Source organism: Squalius cephalus (assembly GCF_949319135.1).
Source record: "Squalius cephalus genome assembly, chromosome: 23".
NCBI classification, from domain to species: Eukaryota; Metazoa; Chordata; class Actinopteri; order Cypriniformes; family Leuciscidae; genus Squalius; species Squalius cephalus.
Window position 1 is genome coordinate 5,856,180 of NC_137144.1, and position 20,464 is coordinate 5,876,643.

General features: G+C 38.5%; 1 long non-coding RNA gene across 1 annotated transcript; it reads right to left on the reverse strand.

The window, feature by feature from the left end:
* Window positions 1-3,761: 3,761 nt before the first annotated feature.
* On the reverse strand, window positions 3,762-5,306 carry LOC307151556. Its single transcript, XR_013819901.1, has 3 exons — window positions 5,120-5,306; window positions 4,632-4,674; window positions 3,762-3,806 (listed from the first exon to the last, which is right to left on the reverse strand). It is a non-coding gene; the product is annotated as an uncharacterized lncRNA (long non-coding RNA).
* Window positions 5,307-20,464: the final 15,158 nt, after the last annotated feature.

Sequence of the window (20,464 nt, forward strand, 5' to 3'; positions counted from 1 at the left end):
CACGATTCGTTAATCCCGATAGCTGTAATAGTAAAAACGTATAATAGCTGTAATAGTAAAAGTTTTCCAGATAGTTCCACATGTAATGCCAGATATTTCATATGCAAACATTTCAGCCAATCACAGCAGAGGGCGTTTACACTGAAGTCTCACAGCAGACACGCCCCTTCAAACAGAGTGTTCAAACCAGGGAATGAAATCAGGCTAGGAAATATGCCTTTTATTTCTAAATTATAACAATTTTTGATCTAAAAAACATACTAACATTATAAGGGCACCCCAGGAAACATGATAAAATAATAAAAATAATCCATGGAATTGGACCTTTAAAACTTGCCCCATTGAAGTCAACAGGGTGCAAATATTAAAAAGAGGATAACACGGTGTAGGCAACACCGATTTTTGTCGTTGTTCTCTGTATTGACAGCACTCCAAATGTACAAAAAAATGAGCTCAATGTTAAAATTGACCGGAGTTCTCCTTTAACGGATGATCAATAAAATGCAGCTCATATCTGTTGCTTTCGGTGACGTGAACGCCATTAAATTTGCATAGCGAGGGAATCGAAGATCGGATTTATATCCGTTTTGCAAAAGGTGTAAGGTGTAAATGGAATTGTTGTGATAAAACAGATAGCTATCCGATCTGAGAAAACGCATCAAGTGGCCAGGTTTAAACAGCCCCATATACACACACACACACACACACATATTAGGGGTGTAAGTTAACGGTTCACAAAATTCATGGTTCGGTTAAATACGATACACTTGTGTCACGGTAAGGTACGTTTTCGATACAGGAAAAAGAAAGAAATGCCAGAGAAATTTCCTTGATTTAATATTTGTAACTTTTTTTTTTTTTTATTAAACCTAACATCATAAAGTATGATTTTTTTTTTACTTTGAGGAATGATGAAGCTATAATTGACTCTTAGAAGCATGTAAAACAGCTCCTTGAAAAAAATGAAATGTAATATTGTAGTTATAAACAAAGGTTTATTTTAGTTCAGATTAACATTTGAGGGCAGTAATTTTATTTATGTCAATATAAAACCAACGTAATGTAACTTGAAAGCATTATAGCCTACTATTCCTGCCAAACTTCCATGGTTACAGTTAGTGTTACTACAGTAAATCCATGGTGAATGTTGCTGATCTGTGGACACTGGATTGTTCATTCATGGCACAATGTTTCCACGTCAGCGCTGTTTGATCCATTAATAACAGAGAAATATGAATGCTTCTCACTAGATCTCGCAGCGATGTTATTACTTCAGTGGGGATCTCTTAGCGCCGTGTAGTAACAGTGTCGCTTGATCAAGATCGGCTCGTGCTGCACTGGGCTGCGTTTCCCAAAAGCATCGTAAGCCTAAGTTGATCGTAAAAACGATCGTACGACTGATCTTAATATTACGGTCTGTTTCCCAAAAGCATCGTAGCTTAAGTAGCACTTGAAAATCTTCGTAGATCTACGAGTGCTCTGGAGTAATCGTACATCCCCAAGTGCATCGTAAGAAGACAGATTTATGAGGACACCTGCAGGACAACCGGCAGATTACACCTTTAGCTTTCTTCAAATGCAATGTGATTATAATATAAGGTTTTGATTGTACTTTATTGTACACTTTATTACTCTTTTTTGTTGTTGGTTAAATTAATGTATAAATTAAATAATTAAAAAGGTCAGAAAAAAAAAAAAAAAAATTAAATAATTTAATTTAATAATTTTAATCAAAATGAAATGAATGAACAAAAAATAAATAAAACAAATCCTTTAAATCTTTTTTTTTTTTTGTTGCCATTTTGTCAGTGCCTCCGCCTGTAGGTGCTTTATATAGACTTGTCTTGATTGCTAATCCACAACAGATGACAATTATTAGGTTAAACGTTCAGAATACGATTCCATATAAGGTTATGTTTCAGAACTTCACAAATGGACAGCGACTCTTAAGTAGCACGCAGAGCGCGTTCTCGCGCGTTCATGTTAAGTTCATTTATGGGAAACACTCGTGGAATTGCTGCGAGCGTTCGTAATCTTGCACGTAGAAAGCGCTCTTAAGAGCTAAGATACATCGTTATCGGGAAACCCGGCCCTGGTCCAAACTGATAAACGGCCCGTGAAGCACATAATAACAGCACCTGCTTTCTGGTCAGTTAGCCTACAGTACCTGCTTTTTTTGTGGAAACCAAATCTTTTGATTGTGAGAGAGCCATGTGTTAAAAGTCAGATGGCACTTAAGCTACTTTATGATTTGCCCTATGTCTGAACAAAAGAAATAAAAGTTAACTATCTATACCATATTGAATTGCATAGCATCATATTTTTGCAATGCGTTGAATCGAAATCGAATCGCACCGGATCGTAATAATAGTGAATCGTATTGCATTGCATCTAGCTGGCAGCTGCTTATATGTATCATTAATGTATTGTATCGTTGGCTATGCATCGAGATTCGTATCGTATCGGCCTCAGTTATGGAGATGCATATCCCTAATACCTACATAGGAAAAGTAACTACATTTACATACTGTGAATCGTTTTTTTATTTATCGAGAATCATTTTTGCATCGAAAATCGCAATTATGACATTTTCTTAATCTTACACCCCTAATATAAACACATACATATTGTACTTTGGAGACCAATTGTGTTGAAATAACATTGAGACAAAGGAGGTAGAGGACGAATACTCACTTCTCTTGGTAGCTGTTCTGATGAATGACGGATCCTGACCACAGAAAGATAAAAGAGAGAGGTAAAAGGGGGGAATTAATTAGCATGGGTCACATTTCATTCGTTTTGTCTGGTATCTAAAACTTATGTCTGATAGAAAAATGTGCATCACCAAAAGAAGGAACATGTAGATTAACACAGTGGATCTGTCCAAACGGTAATCGTTTTAATAACGTTGTCATCTGTACAAAGAAAAAACTCTTCCGTTTTTAGTACATTGTTGTTGTGTAAAAGTTCCTTAAGTTTGTGTGTTCTTGACGTCTTTTCTTTTAACCCTGCAGGTAGTTACATTAACGCATCTATTAATAAAAGTTTTACCTATGGAACTTCGGTATGATGAAAATGTGTGTAATATAGCAAACCCAAACAAATGTTAAATGGAACTCTTCCACCATATCTAGCTTTAACCTGTATTTACATCCTGTTTTCGGTTGAAGTCCACAGTAGTCGATTGCCGAGTTCACGCGCGTGATCATAGGTAACTAAACCTATGCGCGTGAACTCGACAATCGACTACTTTGGACTTCAACCGAAAACAGGATGTAAATACAGGTATTTGCGCTGGCTTAAATAACATCATTTTTATACATATCTTTCACATCTACTGCAGTCAGATTCACTTGTGTTCACTCTGAAGGAATCACTCACATGACCTGTGCACTTGTAATGACACATCAAGGATGTTAAGAGGCTAAAAGCAGGTTTAGTACTTGCCCCATTGAAGTCAACAGGGTGCAAATTTTAAAAAGAGGATAACACGGTGTAGGCAACACCGATTTTTGTCGTTGTTCTCTGTATTGACAGCACTCCAAATGTACAAAAAAATGAGCTCAATGTTAAAATTGACCGGAGTTCTCCTTTAACCTACCAGTCTATTGACTGTCTATTACAGCCTACTAATACTCTAATGAGAGTTAGTTGACATGTAGTTGAAAAGTTACTTATAGTTAGTAGAATGTCTAAAGTGGACTATCGAAATAAAGTGTAACCAGATACTGCAGTGGATACTTACTAGTGATGGACTTGTTTTTATCTGTTGGTGCCTATTCTGCTCCGTAAGTCCAATGCTTGATCTAAAAATAAAAATTTTGTTAAAAAGTGTGTTAATAGGATTATTGATCGGGTAACATAGGACCATTTTTTAATGTTCCATAAGTGTTATATAAATCTGGAGAACACTAAAAATTAACAATGTTTTGCGACACTAACCAAATGGTAATAAATTATTGTAATACGTAAAATAGGAAAGAGGCCGCACTATGCATAAACTTTTATTTGCAAAAACACGTTTTGGCGCGTGCCTTCATCAGTTTGCATGCGCCGAAATGCATTTTTGCAAATAAAAGGTTATGCATAGTGCGGCCTCTTTCCTATTTTACGTATTACAATTATTCAGGCCAGCACTCTAAAAGTTTATTAATATATGCAGTGAAGCCTGCTCCTATACTCACTTAATAAATTATTGTAATCAGTCCACCATAAAAACATGGTTTCTACACTATAGGCTAATAAAAAACATGGTTAATTTAGCAAATGTCCTTAAAAGAACAGCTCATCCAAAAAAAAAAAAAAAATCTCATTATGTAGCTTACTCACCCTCATGTTGAAATTGTATGAGTTTCTTATGTAGAACCATAATTAAGATATCTTGGAAAATGCCTTTTATTTTTGTCATACAATGAATACAGTTGTTTTATTCCCAAAATTCTTGTGTTTCACAAAAGTAAGTTATACAGGTTTGAAAATACTTTCATTTTGAAAGACATTTATTTTTGGGTCAGCTAGGCCTGTAAACTCAAGAAGATAAAGCTTGTCTGGAGGGTTTGAACCAGTGCATTTGAGCAGAGTTTACATGTTCTGCCTCTATTTCACGAGTATTTTATGACAATACTCACCACATCTGAACATCGTGTGGCTGGATAATATTTATTCCCAAAATGCCTGGATCATGAAGGAAACACACACATACACATCAATATTATTATTTGTTTTACTTACTAACGGAGACATTTGCAAAAGCTTGCAAAATTGACTCAACAGCTCCAAAACATATTATTACGACTCGTTAATTTAACTGATCGGTTAGCCATCCCGCGATCAACAATAGATTCAAAAGCCTAGTTTGCAGATTAGAGTAAGACTGTGACAGTTCCTTTCTGTCTAAAGATACAATATTCTCAGTTCACTCGTTGTAAAGCTCCTATGCTGAGTTTTATTTTTTATTTTTTTATCATAAGTTAGACAAGTTACACATGCTAGCAGCACATAACATTAATTCATTGGAATACCGTATGCACTAATAATATTGATCTAATCGCGTTCAGATTCTCAATTTAATACACTATATCTTGACGTAGCAGAATTTGTATAAAATAAAGTTATTTACCTTCCGTAGATTGCAATATGTCCGTTGTTAAAATTCTTTGTCCATATTCCTTGTTTGTTCTTCATTTACATCCAGCAACTCGCTCAAAATAAACATTTAGCAGTCCGATGTAAAATAATCCATGTTTTAAACGATGTAAAACCCACAGAATAGGCTAATATTGAAGATCCCGCGCAGCAGCAAAGCAAACACCGACTCGCTCAACTGACGTTTATTCAAACTTGACTCGTAAAGGCGCGCATAGTTGTCATTGGCTAGATTCCTGGATGACAGTCAGAATAAACAGAGAATAACCAATCATGCTCAAAACAGCGAGGAGAGACAGCCAATAGTGTGGCAACATTGCAATTACTGGAAAAAAAAAAAAAAAAAAAAAAAAAAAAAAAATATATATATATATATATATATATATATATATAATGTGCTGTTTATTTGGTTGTAGGATTTGTATGCTGGCTGTTATATTTAATCAATTGGTTAAATTGTTTTTTTCATTGCAGTGCATGATTAAAAATTAAACATTAAAAATTAAAGATTAAAAATACTGTAAGAACTTACAGTAACTGACCATATACAATATTTATTTACCACTGTTCTGATAAAGCGCAATTTAATAGAGCAAACAGTATATTAAACAGAGCAAACACTGCATATATTCATATACAATTCTGTATGTAGATCTATATGAAAATCTAATGAATTGGTATCATGGTGGTGACAGTTACATTCATGTGACCAATAATGACCCTTTTACACTTTCACAAATTCTTGACCTTTCCTTTAGAAACACTCTTATGCCTAATAATGTCAACATCCTTTATCACCCTGTGAGGCACTGGTACACAACCTGTTGGTTTAGAGTTAATCCTCTGTCCAACGCAACACTTTGGTAACATTGGCAGAATTATATACAAGTTACAACATAATACCCTGGGTTTCACACTTCACAGGCAAGACTTAAGCCTGTAGTCCCAGACTAAAATGCATGTTTGAGCTGTATTACCTGAAAGCAACTTGCACTGACATATCTTATGGCAGTGCCATTGTTTTGTCTCAAGATGCACGCCAGTAATGTTTTTTTTTTTTTGTTCTAAGGCACATTTTTAGAAGCTATAATGAAATACCCAAATTGAACTAAGGACAAATCCTGGCTTTATCTAAACTCTGTCTGTGAAACCGGGTCTGGGTTAGAAATTAAGGATTAAGGTTAACCCTAACCCTAACCTTAAGACTTGTCTACAGACGTTTATTTAACAGCATGGTGTTAACTGCAGTGGTTAGGCCTTTAGCATTGATAAAGGACAAAAATCTTCTCACTGTGACAGTCTGTTTAGTAAAGATTGTTTGTATGGATTGTCCCTAAACTAGAGCTATTGATGCACTCAAGACATACCTGTATCATAAAGATCGTATTTACAAATTGAACATACATGAACGCCGCCACAATGATGAAAATATGAGTAGGAAGCTTGGGATTTTCTTTAAGCCCGATCTTGAAGAGTTATGAGTGTGTCAGTGAGAAACATGTAATACCACAATACTTTGGTATTTAGCAGTTACATTGCCAGGCTTTTCTATTTACAATGAAGTAAGCTAATGCCTGCACAAAATATGACAGTATTATAGTATAACAATATAACATGTAATGATACATTTTACAGTGGCTTCATAAATTAATTTAAAACATTTAAAAAAAAAAAAAAAATAGTAAAACCTCATGAATACAAACTTCCCAGGAGGACTTAAAAGCATCATGTGTGCATCATGAACCCTGTTGGTGTCTGACCAGCAAGATCAATTTAACAGTTAATGATATAGTCCGTAAATTAACAGTCAGTTTATTAATTTACAGATATTGTTTGTCATTTTGTTCTGAACTAGTTCTGGCTGTCAGTCATTGACTGTTTCTGGATGTCAACGGACGTCCAGATTATAGCCAGTATGAACGTCTTTTCTGAACTATTTCTGGCTGTCAGTGGACGTTTAGATTATGGCCGGATTGGACATCTTTATTCACGTCATTTATGGACTTTTTCTGTATGTCAACGGACGTCCAGATTATAGTCAGTATGAACGTCTTCTCTGAACTATTTCTGGCTGTCAGTGGACGTTTAGATTATGGCCGGATTGGACATATTTATTCACGTCATTTATGGACTTTTTCTGTATGTCAACGGACGTCCAGATTATAGTCAGTATGAACGTCTTCTCTGAACTATTTCTGGCTGTCAGTGGACGTTTAGATTATGGCCGGATTGGACATCTTTATTCACGTCATTTATGGACTGTTTCTGGATGTCAACGGACGTCCAGATTATAGTCAGTATGAACGTCTTTTCTGAACTATTTCTGGCTGTCTGTGGACGTTTAGATTATGGCCGGATTGGACATCTTTATTCACGTCATTTATGGACTGTTTCTGGATGTCAACGGACGTCCAGATTATAGTCAGTATGAACGTCTTTTCTGAACTAGTTCTGGCTGTCAGTGGACGTTTAGATTATGGCCGGATTGGACATCTTTATTCACGTCATTTATGGACTGTTTCTGGATGTCAACGGACGTCCAGATTATAGTCAGTATGAACGTCTTTTCTGAACTAGTTCTGGTTGTCTGTGGACGTTTAGATTATGGCCGGATTGGACATCTTTATTCACGTCATTTATGGACTGTTTCTGGATGTCAACGGACGTCCAGATTATAGTCAGTATGAACGTCTTTTCTGAACTAGTTCTGGTTGTCTGTGGACGTTTAGATTATGGCCGGATTGGACATCTTTATTCACGTAATTTATGGACTGTTTCTGGATGTCAACGGACGTCCAGATTATAGTCAGTATGAACGTCTTTTCTGAACTAGTTCTGGCTGTCAGTGGACGTTTAGATTATGGCCGGATTGGACATCTTTATTCACGTCATTTATGGACTGTTTCTGGATGTCAACGGACGTCCAGATTATAGTCAGTATGAACGTCTTTTCTGAACTAGTTCTGGTTGTCTGTGGACGTTTAGATTATGGCCGGATTGGACATCTTTATTCACGTCATTTATGGACTGTTTCTGGATGTCAACGGACGTCCAGATTATAGTCAGTATGAACGTCTTTTCTGAACTAGTTCTGGTTGTCTGTGGACGTTTAGATTATGGCCGGATTGGACATCTTTATTCACGTCATTTATGGACTGTTTCTGGATGTCAACGGACGTCCAGATTATAGTCAGTATGAACGTCTTCTCTGAACTATTTCTGGCTGTCAGTGGACGTTTAGATTATGGCCGGATTGGACATCTTTATTCACGTCATTTATGGACTGTTTCTGGATGTCAACGGACGTCCAGATTATAGTCAGTATGAACGTCTTTTCTGAACTAGTTCTGGTTGTCTGTGGACGTTTAGATTATGGCCGGATTGGACATCTTTATTCACGTCATTTATGGACTGTTTCTGGATGTCAACGGACGTCCAGATTATAGTCAGTATGAACGTCTTCTCTGAACTAGTTCTGGCTGTCAGTGGACGTTTAGATTATGGCCGGATTGGACATCTTTATTCACGTCATTTATGGACTGTTTCTGGATGTCAACGGACGTCCAGATTATAGTCAGCATGAACGTCTTTTCTGAACTAGTTCTGGCTGTCAGTGGACGTTTAGATTATGGCCGGATTGGACATCTTTATTCACGTCATTTATGGACTGTTTCTGGATGTCAACGGACGTCCAGATTATAGTCAGTATGAACGTCTTTTCTGAACTAGTTCTGGCTGTCAGTGGACATTTAGATTATGGCCGGATTGGACATAATTTCTCAGTGTCATTAATCGACTAATTCTGGCTGTCAATGGACGTTCAGATCATGGCCTGGACGGGCGGACTTGATTTCAACCTGTTTTGTACGTCCACAGACGTCGCTTGCTCAGTGGGTAGGTTGTCCTGATATTGATTGTAGTTTGCACTGCTGTTGTCTTTGTGTTGATGATGATCTTTAATGGAGCTGAAACCGTCTTTGTGTTGATGATGATCTTTAATGGAGCTGAAACCGTCCTGAGCGCCGCAGCGTCTCCACAAATCCATTCACTCCAGACAGATTGTTCACCTGGAATAGAACAGATTCAGTATTGAATCAAATGTTTGTTATGCCTATGTTACAATACCTCTTTTATATTATTACCCTCTAATACAATAAAAATTGAGTACAAAAAAATATATATATATTTTGTTATGCCTCCAAATGCACTGGGGAAAAAAAATGTTGTCTTGTTTTTAAGTATAAATATTTTAAAGACATTGGATGCTAAATTCGAATTCACTTATATGGTGTTTGCATATAAATGTGTCTTTGCAGTGTGTGGACAAAACCACCATTCAATGAAAAAAATCCATTAACTATATTTTTTTTTTTTTTTTTTTTTTACCCAAAAACTGAAAACTTCTAATGGTTTAGTACTTTCATTTACATGACAACATCATTTTGGAGGCCAAAAATGCAAACTTTTGAAAATGGTTTCAAAGTGCAAATTATTGAAAGTGATGCTGTCATTGTCCGAATGTATATACAGAAAAATGGAATTTGTGAAAATGGTGACAGCATGCACATTAGTCTTCTGGCCTGGCATGTATAATACAGCGTTTTTAATCATTTTCCAAGATCCATGTGAAGAGGGATCATTTTGACAATGTGGTCATCTGTACGCAAAAAGTACTTAAAAAAAATTAATGAAATGCAATAATGTTAATGCCATAGCAGACAGAGCGATGTCAAAATGACCAATGACCAAAATACATTCACAATTGCAGTATATGCCAAGGAATGCATAGAAACAGCTGTGAAAAATGTACTTAGTTAAAGATATGTTGTTTAAAATTGACTTGATTCAAGATATTTTCACTGGAAGAAAGTAAATATATTAAATGGCATGATAAGTGTCAGTAGATTATTTTAATCCAAATGTAAGCTTCTCTGACATATTTTGCCTTCTTTTTAATAAACATTAATTAAACTTCCACAATGGAGTAAAATAAAATAAAAAATAAAAAATCCATATTTAGAAAGAAATGCATAGAGTGATTATTAAGCAATTGTTACTCACCTGTCTGAACTAATTTACTCAAAAACCACAGGCTCCATAATCAAAGCCTCCCATATCGAAGCCTCCCATGTCGAAGCCTCCCATGTTGAAGCCTCCCATGTCAAAGCCTCCCGTGTTGAAGCCTCCCATGTCGAAGCCTCCCGTGTTGAAGCCTCCCATGTCGAAGCCTCCCGTGTTGAAGCCTCCCATGTCGAAGCCTCCCATATTGAAGCCTCCCATATCACAGCCTCCCATATTGAAGCCTCCAGACAAATCTAAGCCTCCCAGACCATATAGGCCTCCAAAGCCTCCCAGACCATTTAGACCTCCAGTTAAATCATAGCCTCCATAATTATTACAGTCTCCACAGTCTCCCAGACCATTTAGACCTCCAGTTGAATCACAGCCTCCATAATTATTAAAGTCTCCAAAGCCTCCAAGACCAGCATCACCGTTTCCAGATCCATCAAAGTTGTTAGTACATTTATAAACATTGACGTGTTTGCGGCGTTTATGACCACGGCTTTTGTTTTTATAATTGCCGTTCCTGTTATTCTTAGATCCTGCTTTGCTGTTCTTAGAACCCATTGCTAGTTTGCAGGTTTAAGTGATCAGTTTGAATCAGCGGGCTCCTAAACTTGGTGTCGTTCAGAATGCGGTTTGTATTTATGGTCTTTCATAAGCTCATTGAATATGTGAAGCTGGCGTTTACAGCCAATCGACTGATCTCACATGACTAAACTTTACATACGTTTCTGCCAAACTGGTTTATTTTCACCCTCAACTATTGTAAATTACTAAGTCTTTGACGTATTTTATCCTCAGGAATTTGATGTATGTTGACATGTCATCTCGTGTTTACTCACACAAGCGCTTCTGTTAATGCCATAGCAGACAGAGCGACTCAATGACCAAAATACATTCACAATTGCAGTATATGCCAAGGAATGCATAGATGTACTTAGTTAAAGATATGTTGTTTAAAATTGACTTGATTCAAGATATTTTCACTGGAAGAAAGTAAATGTAGGCTATTAAATGGCATGGTAGCAAGTGTCAGTAGATTATTTTAATCCAAATGTAAGATTCTCTGACATATTTTGCCTTCTTTTTAATAAACATTAATTAAACTTTCACAATTCTCTGGCAACAGCCCTGTGTAGAGAATTATTTGAATTTTGAAAGATATTATGAACCTACAAATACACTTCCAGATACATACACATGCACACACACACACTTACAAAGAGGCCCGAAGCATAAAGGATGGAAGAATGCCCATATATGTCGACTCCGGAAGCCTCCTTGACTGAGGCAACAGAAGGCTGATGTCACATGATTTACAGTAGTTCCTCTGGAAAAAAACAAAACAAGAAATTGCATAGGAACAATGTAACCCAGTTCCGACTGTTAGTTGTTGCATTTTTGATTTTGTTGTCATGTGCATCCCTGGGGAGAAAATAATTATTTACCAGTTCAGTTTATTAACTGAAATTCTTTTTGCTCAAACTGCTCTGCTGTATTATTTTAACTTGAATAGCTCGGAGGAGAACGTACTCGGTTACTAACGTAACCTCGGTTCTCTCTAGAAGAGGGAACGTGTACTGCGTAATATCTTACGCTACAGGGAAATCTCTTTTCCGCGAGATACTGAAGCCAAAATTTATCCTTAATTTTGGAATAATGTAAAACGTGTTGCGGCAGCATGAAGACATAGGCGAGACGGCTCGCGCGCAAATTGGCTGCCCTGCGGCAACTGCAGCAGCCTATCGAGAGAGGCCCCCATGACGTCAGATCCAATGAGGGCGCTTCTTGTGTTCTTCCCACTGCGTCACGTCCCGCCGAAACTCACGTGGCGTGGGCCTAATAAATATAGCTCGACAGGCTGATTCCACTGGTTTTTCATCGCCAAAGCGAACCAGAGCGTGTTGCAGGCACGGCAAAGATACGCAGTACTCGTTCCCTCTTCTAGAGAGAGCTGAGGTTACGTTAGTAACCAAGTATGTTCTCTTACGAGAGGTTCTCTCATACTGCGTAATATCTTACGCTATGGGGAACACAGTGTAAAACGCTGTGCATGCTGAGATCCAATACCAAAGTCCCAAGGGCAAGTGCCCGGGGCTCATATAGTACATGATCATCAGGGATTCGCAGAGAGTCCAGGAAGAGGGGCTAGAATAACATAATTTCTGTAATAAATAGCATCCTATAAGGAGCAATTATATAGATAGTGCTCCACACAGCCAGGGCGAACAAACTCGGCCTGGTCTGATTAATATTATGGGTCTTACACACTGCCCATAGAGCTGCGTGATCGATCAGCGAGCGTTTGCTCAAGCAGTTTCAGTATTCTGGGCCGAAAGCATCGGGGCAGACAATACCGATTTATTAGACCGAAAGCAGCTTAGCCTGCAAAGCGGGAACCTCTAAGTTATAAAACCTTATAAATGTAGACGGGGAGGCCCAGCCTGCCGCCATACAGATATCTTGCAAGGCAATCCCCCTAGACCAAGCCCACGACGAGGCCATGTCTCTTGTGGAGTGCGCTCTGACACCTAACGGGCACTGCAAGCCCTTAGAGGCGTAAGCCAGCGCTATAGCATCAACTATCCATCTGGATAGGCTCTGTTCGACACGGCTAGTCCCTTAGAACGTCCGTTGAACGAGACAAAGAGCTGCTCTGTCTGTCTGAAGACAGTCGAGCGAGACACATAAGCCCTTAATGCCCTGACCGGGCAAAGGAAGCTGGCGTCCTTTTCCTCGTTAGAGAGGGAAATCACCTGAGCCCTAAACGGTGTGTTGAGGGATTTAGGAACGTACCCGTGCCTCGGTTTGAGCATGACTTTCGAGTCATTTGGCCCAAACTCCATACATGTCGCGCTCACTGAGAGCGCTTGTAAGTCCCCTATACGCTTTACTGAAGCGAAAGCCAGAAGAAACACTGTCTTGAAGACAAGTGTTTGATTTCTGTTGACTGGATTGGCTCGAATGGGGGCACCTTTCATGGCCTCCAAGACCGTAGAAAGGTCCCACATGGGAACTGAGGGAGGTCTGGGAGGATTTAACCTCTTAGCTCCTCTAAGGAAGCGAATGACCAGATCGTTCTTTCCAAGTGACTGGCCAAACGTTGGTTTAGTAAACGCTGCTATGGCCGCCACATAAACCTTGAGCGTGGAAGGGGTTCTGCCCTTATCCAATAGCTCTTGCAGGAAGGAGAGAACCTCCGTCACCCCACAATTTGGGGGTGATATGCCACGGACTGTGCACCAGCTAGACAACACAGACCATTTTGATGAATAGAGCCGTCTTGTAGAGGGGGCCCTAGCCTGCGTGATCGTGTTTAACACTCCCTCCGGGAGGTTAGCGGGTACCCGTTGATGGCCCACGCATGTAGGGACCAAAGCTCCGGGCGAGGATGCCAGATCGAGCCCTTGGCTTGAGAGAGGAGGTCCCTCCTCACTGGTATCGGCCATGGGGCAGTGCTTGTCAGCTGCATCAGAACTGGGAACCAAGCCTGGTTCTTCCAGAATGGAGCCACTAGTAGCACTGAGCATCCGTTTTCCCTGATCCGCTCTAATACCCGAGGTAGGAGCGCGACGGGGGGAAAAGCATAGAGCGGGCAGCGGGGCTAGACGCGGGCCAGCGCATCCTTGCTCTTGGAGAAAAATTCCGGACAGTGAGCGTTTTCTTGAGACACAAACAGGTCTACTTCCGCTCTGCCGAATGTCTCCCACAGCAGCCGGACTGTCTGCGGGTGTAGAGACCATTCTCCTGCTGGAACATTGTTCCTGGACAGTCTGTCTGGTCCCACATTCAAGTGGCCAGGCACGTGTGCTGCTCTCAACGAGCGCAGATTGTTCTGAGCCCAGACCAGGAGGCGTTCCGTCAGCCTGTAAAGGTTTCGGGACCTGATACCTCCCTGGTGATTTATATAGGCCACCACTGACGTGTTGTCCGAACGGACCAAGACGTGGTGTCCTGTTATCTGGGGACAAAAGCGCCTCAGTGCGTTGTCGACTGCCATCATTTCCAAGCAGTTTATGTGTAGAAGCTTTTCCCGTTCTGACCACTGGCCTAAGAACGGTCTGCCTTCGAGCAGCACTCCCCATCCCGAGGTGGAGGCGTCCGTAGACACCACCTTCACACTCAAGGAAGTCTCCAGGCTTACACCTGACTGGTACCAGTCGATCGCTTTCCAAGGTTTCAGAGCTGAGACGCATTTCTGATCGACCTTGAGGCGAAAAAGACCGGAGGTCCACGCTCGACGCGGCACTCGCGCTTTTAGCCAGAACTGCAGTGGGCGCATGCGAGGCAGACCCAACTGAATTACTGATGATGCTGAGGCCATGAGACCCAGTATCCTTTGAAACTTTCTGAGCGGGACTATAGCGCCGCAGCGGAAGGTTTCTGTCATGCACTGAATATCCAGTCTGCGCTGTGGCGATAGCTGAGCTGTCATAGACAAAAAAAAATCATCAAATCATCATAAGAAATTGAAAGGGCTTTTAAAAGTATTCTTCTGCATGCTTTTTTAATGCAAATCATTGGAAATTAATGGTAATACATGCAAACAAGAACATAAGCTGAAAAAGTAAAGAGAAAAAATAACTGTTAATGCATTTCATAAACATTGTCGTATTGTTCTTAGAGAACAATGATTGTAATTTTATGTAACATTTTTTGTAACATTTCTTAGTCCTTCAATCAATTCTCAGTTCCTCCATTTAAACTTCCATCTCTGCATCAGAATAAATTTAATAATTACTGCATTTTCGAGCTTTTCCTTCATCTGGGCGGCGACTTGGAGTTTGAGGTCCAGTTGTCCCCTTAGTATCTCTTTTTCCAAAATTTACATAATAGATGTCTGATTCCATTATATGTAAATATACTTACAAATAGGCCTATATGAAATCATATATTGCATTAATATATTGTGTTATACAGTGGTGTGAAAAAGTGTTTGCCCCCTTGGTAAATATGATCAAATATGGCTGTAAAAAATAAATCTGCATTTTTAATCATTTTGATATTTTATTTAAAAAATGTGCAAAAATCTAACCTTTTCATTGAAGTAAAATAATTGAAAGTGGGGGGAAAATCACATTATAAAATAAATGTTTTTCTCCAAAACACGTTGGGAACAATTGTTTGCCCCCTTTTATTAAATACTTTTTGCAACCTCTTTTTTCCAAGATAACAGCTCTGAGTTTTCTCCTATAATGCCTGATGAGTTTGGAGAACACCTGACAAGAGATCAGAGACCATTCCTCCACACAGAATCTCTCCATCCTGTTCTCCGTTATAAGATGTCTAGCAGAAGCTGTCAGGTTTAGATTTTTTATCTGTTGGTATTTGATCGAATCCGTGATGCCATTTATCTGAACAAGATGTCCAGGACCTCTGGCAGAAAATTAGGCCCACAGCATTAAAGATACAGCAGAGTATTTCATTTTACAACTGGGGTACTTTTTTATCCCTGTATGAACCAAACCCATCTTAAGTGTTTGCTGCCAAAAAAGCTAATGTTTTTGTTTCATCTGACCATAGAACCCATCCCGTTTGAAGTTCCAGTAGTGTCAGTTACTTTTCAAATGTTCTATGGTCAGATGAAACAAAAACATTAGTTTTTTTGGCAGCAAACACTTAAGATGGGTTTCATAATGTGATTTTCCCACCACTTTCAATTATTTTACTTCAATGAAAGGTTAGATTTTTGCACATTTTTTAAATAAAATATCAAAAGGATTAAAAATGCAGATTTATTTTTTACAGCCATATTTGATCATATTTACCAAGGGGGCAAACACTTTTTCACACCACTGTATATATGCAGTATATTGAATAATACATACACTGTAAATCGCCGATTAATAAAATGTTGGAAGAGCAAAAATATTTAGTTGTTATAGTATTTAGTTAAATAGGAAAGTTGAACTAATATTCATGCTTGGGATTAGTTAAAGCTACACTGTGTGATATTTTCCCCCATCTAGCGGTGAAATTGTATATGACTACCCAGTGAATAATAGTTTCTGTTCCTTTCAATTCCGAGGGCGTTTTAACTCCTACGGTGGCCGTATTATTCCAAGATTAACATGGCTTCCAGTTCGACTTCTCAAAAATTGCGCCTTTAAAACTATTCATCACCTGTGATCCGTTGCAGCACAGATTTATGTTACAAGGTAAACAATACTTTTTCACCATTGACGCGAGCAAAAGTAACGCAAGTTATACTAGAGGTCGTTTTGGCGTTATGCACAACCATGCTATGGTTAGACAAGCAACTATAAAACTTAGAATTTACACAAATAGGCTGGATTACCTGCCGAGAAGAAAGCAGGTGTAGTAGGTTGAAAAAATGTAGGTATATGTAGGTATATAAAATAAAAAGAGGAAAAAATGATACCCCTTTAAAATTTTGTTTTATTCATAAACATTCACCTATTGATGTGTAAATTCATCAGTACATTCTCTGTTGTGGGTAATTAAAATCTTGATGTTATTATTGTCTCCTGTAGAGGGCGTTTAGCGCTGTTGAATTAAGGTACTGCATCGGGGGCTTTAGAGTTAATTAAACTTTTCCAGAGCTTGCAGCAAGTACTCCTGTCTCACAGCGTGTCTGTTATCATTCTACAGGTGAGCAAAAACGATTCTAAAACTGGTCGAAACTAATGTTAAGAACTGTGTTTCAAACGTGTATGTTGATTTTTGATAATTTACTGAGAAAGACTGTTAGTTTTGTTCATATGCATGCAGTAGTAATGAGTCAAATATCAGATTACACACGAGTGACAAATATGTGAATTTAAAGCGAAATGAGAGAAAATACTCATGTGGGAAGAGTTTATGAATGTTCCTAAAGTGTTTTTATATGTTGATTGTAATTGGATGATAAAGTTTAAGTGAGTTAAATGTATATTTGCTACTGGAGTTATCTTGAGCCAAAATGGCAGTGCATGTATTTGTGAACTAGAGCCAAAATGGCGTCTTGCATGTAAAACATGAGGTTACTGTGAAGCTAAATGCAAGATTCATTTATATGACAGTGTGAAAATGTAATTAGTGTTCATGAGGATGTGAAAACATGTGAAAACAGTAGCAGGTCAATGTATTGTGATTGATTATAATGTGTTGCAGAACAAGTCAATATAGACAAAAGTAATTAAGGAAAAAGTCTTTATTGAAAAGTTATTTTCTTTAATGGAATGTGTTACAAAGAAACAAGTAATTGTTCTGAAAAGTTAAATATGTGAGTGTTGTGAATACATTGAGAACTAAGAAAAAAATGAGAGTTAATTAAACTTTTCCAGAGCTTGCAGCAAGTACTCCTGTCTCACAGCGTGTCTGTTATCATTCTACAGGAGTGGTTAATTCACATCACCCATTCAGGCTTCCCAGTCCTGAAGCGGGTAACAATTTGGGGGCTCGTCCGGGAGCAGCGCCACCTGGTGGTCGGGTGCTGATCAGTAAAGAACCACAGTGGTTAACCCTCTGGGGACCAAGGTGTTTTTGGGGCCCTTGAGATGTTCTGACATGCCTTGACATTTGTGCTTTTTTCAGTTATTTATAAACATGTTAATGACAAAGGTGTAAATTCACTATATATAGCACAAACAGGGCTACCATAATATGCGAGCAACTTGTATGTAGATGTTTGTATTTTTAAGAGAATAATGTTTATGCGTGGTTATTGGAAAAAATAAAAATGAAAGTTGCTGAATTAAGACCACAAAACACATATTAAATATGTGTCCACAAGACTTTTGACTAATGGATGTGGTCCCTTTGAGTTCTAGCTTCAAAATTATATGAAAATAGTCTTGCTTTATCGTTCACAAAAAAAAAATACATTGATTTAAATGGTGTAAAACAGGTTTTGCTTGGAAAGCCAATATGCGAGGGGGAGGAGTAGTTTACACCCACTCTGCATAATGACTCTGCCTAATGAGCCATTCTTTCAGGTGTGACACTGACTGAGCCACAATGCAAGGACAAAGGATGTATTTAGAAGAAGACTTATATTGACCATTTAAGATTTTGCTTACATCTCTCTTGTAAATATGTTTTGCTATTTTATTAAAAATGTTACAATTACAACAATAATTACAATTTCAACAATATTTCAAGTGTACTCTTTCTTTGTAAAAAAGAAAAAGAAAAAAGATTATAGGCCTACATTTTATCATATGTATTCATTAGTTTGAATATAGCCAACATTGGAACATCTAACATCTTAGTCTATGACTTTATTTTTGACAAATATATATATATATATATATATATATATATATATATATATATATATATAAAACGTTAGATATGAGCAGAAATTGCTAAACAAAAGCTTATTTTATGTGGCAGTATATTTTACAGTAGCCTAAAAACTGTACCCAAATCTAGTCAACAAGTGACTGACTGTAACGTTGTTTTTATGAAATATTAGGGCATATAAATGCTAATTTGCAGTTTAATACGTTGCTTATACAAATACATTTTATTTCAACATATTCCAGTCGATTTTTACTCATCTCAGTAGGCTATAGCAAAGCAGTTTATTCTTTCACACACAGACGCGCGATTTATATTTAGGCTAAACAGTCTTTACAAATATGTACCCTTCATTCATCTCACAGAAAGGCGAGTCATATTATAGAAATGCGATTCATCTTTTTGCGGTTTGCATAGGCCTACACTAACGTTATTCCATAACGTTATTCCACACTTGAGAAAAGAAAACAGCCTACCTCACTCCTCAGCGGGATCTGCTCCTCATATCAGGATATATTGTTCCTCATATCAGCACTGTTCTGAGGAATCTTTTCTCCATAAGGTAGGCTATATTATGCCTCACTCGATCGCGACGCGCTTTGTTTACAGCTGATGTGGGCGTTTCACAGATCTTCAATAGTTCTCAGAATTTGCGTTTGAATAGCACGCGCTCTCCGGGGAGTGGTCACATTACTGTGAATTAGCTCGTAATGAGCTCGACTGGAGTCGCTCTCTTTTTATACAGATTACAGAAGATGAGAATATTTGTTTTTTATATAAGTTACTTCATTTAACATTTTCGTTTGCCTGTTTGACTGAATTTTCGCGGAGTTATAGATAATTTTCGAACGCGTTTCAAATGGGAGTTTACTGACAGTGAGAAGGCAGAAATCGCATCATGTTAATTTTTCTTTATTTGTCAAAAAGCAAAACACTTTATTTTTATTGTGAGTATACAGAAAAAAAATAGAAACTGAACAGGATCGTTTGATGTATTACACGAAAATGAAAGATCAAAATTAACAGAGCATTTAGTGTTTATTTTCATTGCTAAAAAAAAAAAAACGAGCAAAACGCGCGGGCGCGTTTTTGGTCCCCAGAGGGTTAAACGTCATTCGTCCCAGACCAGCGAGTTGAACGGCAGACACCAGCAGTCCAGTCATGGCTACTCTTCGAAAACTACGGTGGGAGATCGAGAAGCAGCTCCACCTGCTGGTCAGCTCTTCAACTCTACAAGGTAGCCCGGTGTTGCGCGGAGGAGGAAGGAGAGGGGGTCCCAGACGCGGATGCAACAGAAGTGGAACTCTACGACTACATCGTTGATTTCATGCGAGGAGAACAACTGCAGAGTCTAGAGGACCAAGGAATGGCCCGCTTGCTGACCCTTCATGACCTCGTTCGTGAGATAACTGCCACAGAACCAGATTTTGCTACGGATGTCGCAGAAAACGAAGAGAGTGTGGGACTGGTATCGCAATCTGCATCAAAATCAGCGGCTGCATGGGTGCAGGTAGCACAAACTACAGGTCTGACATCACATTCAAGAGCTGAACAAACTGTTCCACTGCCTAGAGTGTCTGAACAAATGACTGGTCTGATCAAATTCTCTGATGTTGCATCATATTTGCCACGTAGAGAGTTCAAAATTTACGGTGGTCAAATTTCTGATTCAAATTCAGACTTGAGTTTCAACAGCATTTGTAAGCAAATTGATGAAGGTATAGCAGAAAATTTCTCAGAGTCAGAAGTTATTAGAACAGTGTTAAAGGTTATCAAACCTGGTACCTTCAAAGAGATGCTTATTACAAAAGACAGCCTTACCGTAGCTGAGTTGAAACGGTTCCTTAGAGCTCACCTTAGGGACAAAAGCAGTACTGAATTATTCCAAGAACTGAGCAATGCAAAACAACAGGACAGGGAATCCCCTCAACAGTTCATGTATAGGTTAATGGGGCTTAAGCAGAGGGTGTTGTTTGCTTCAGAACAAACAGAATCTGAGTTTCAGTATGAC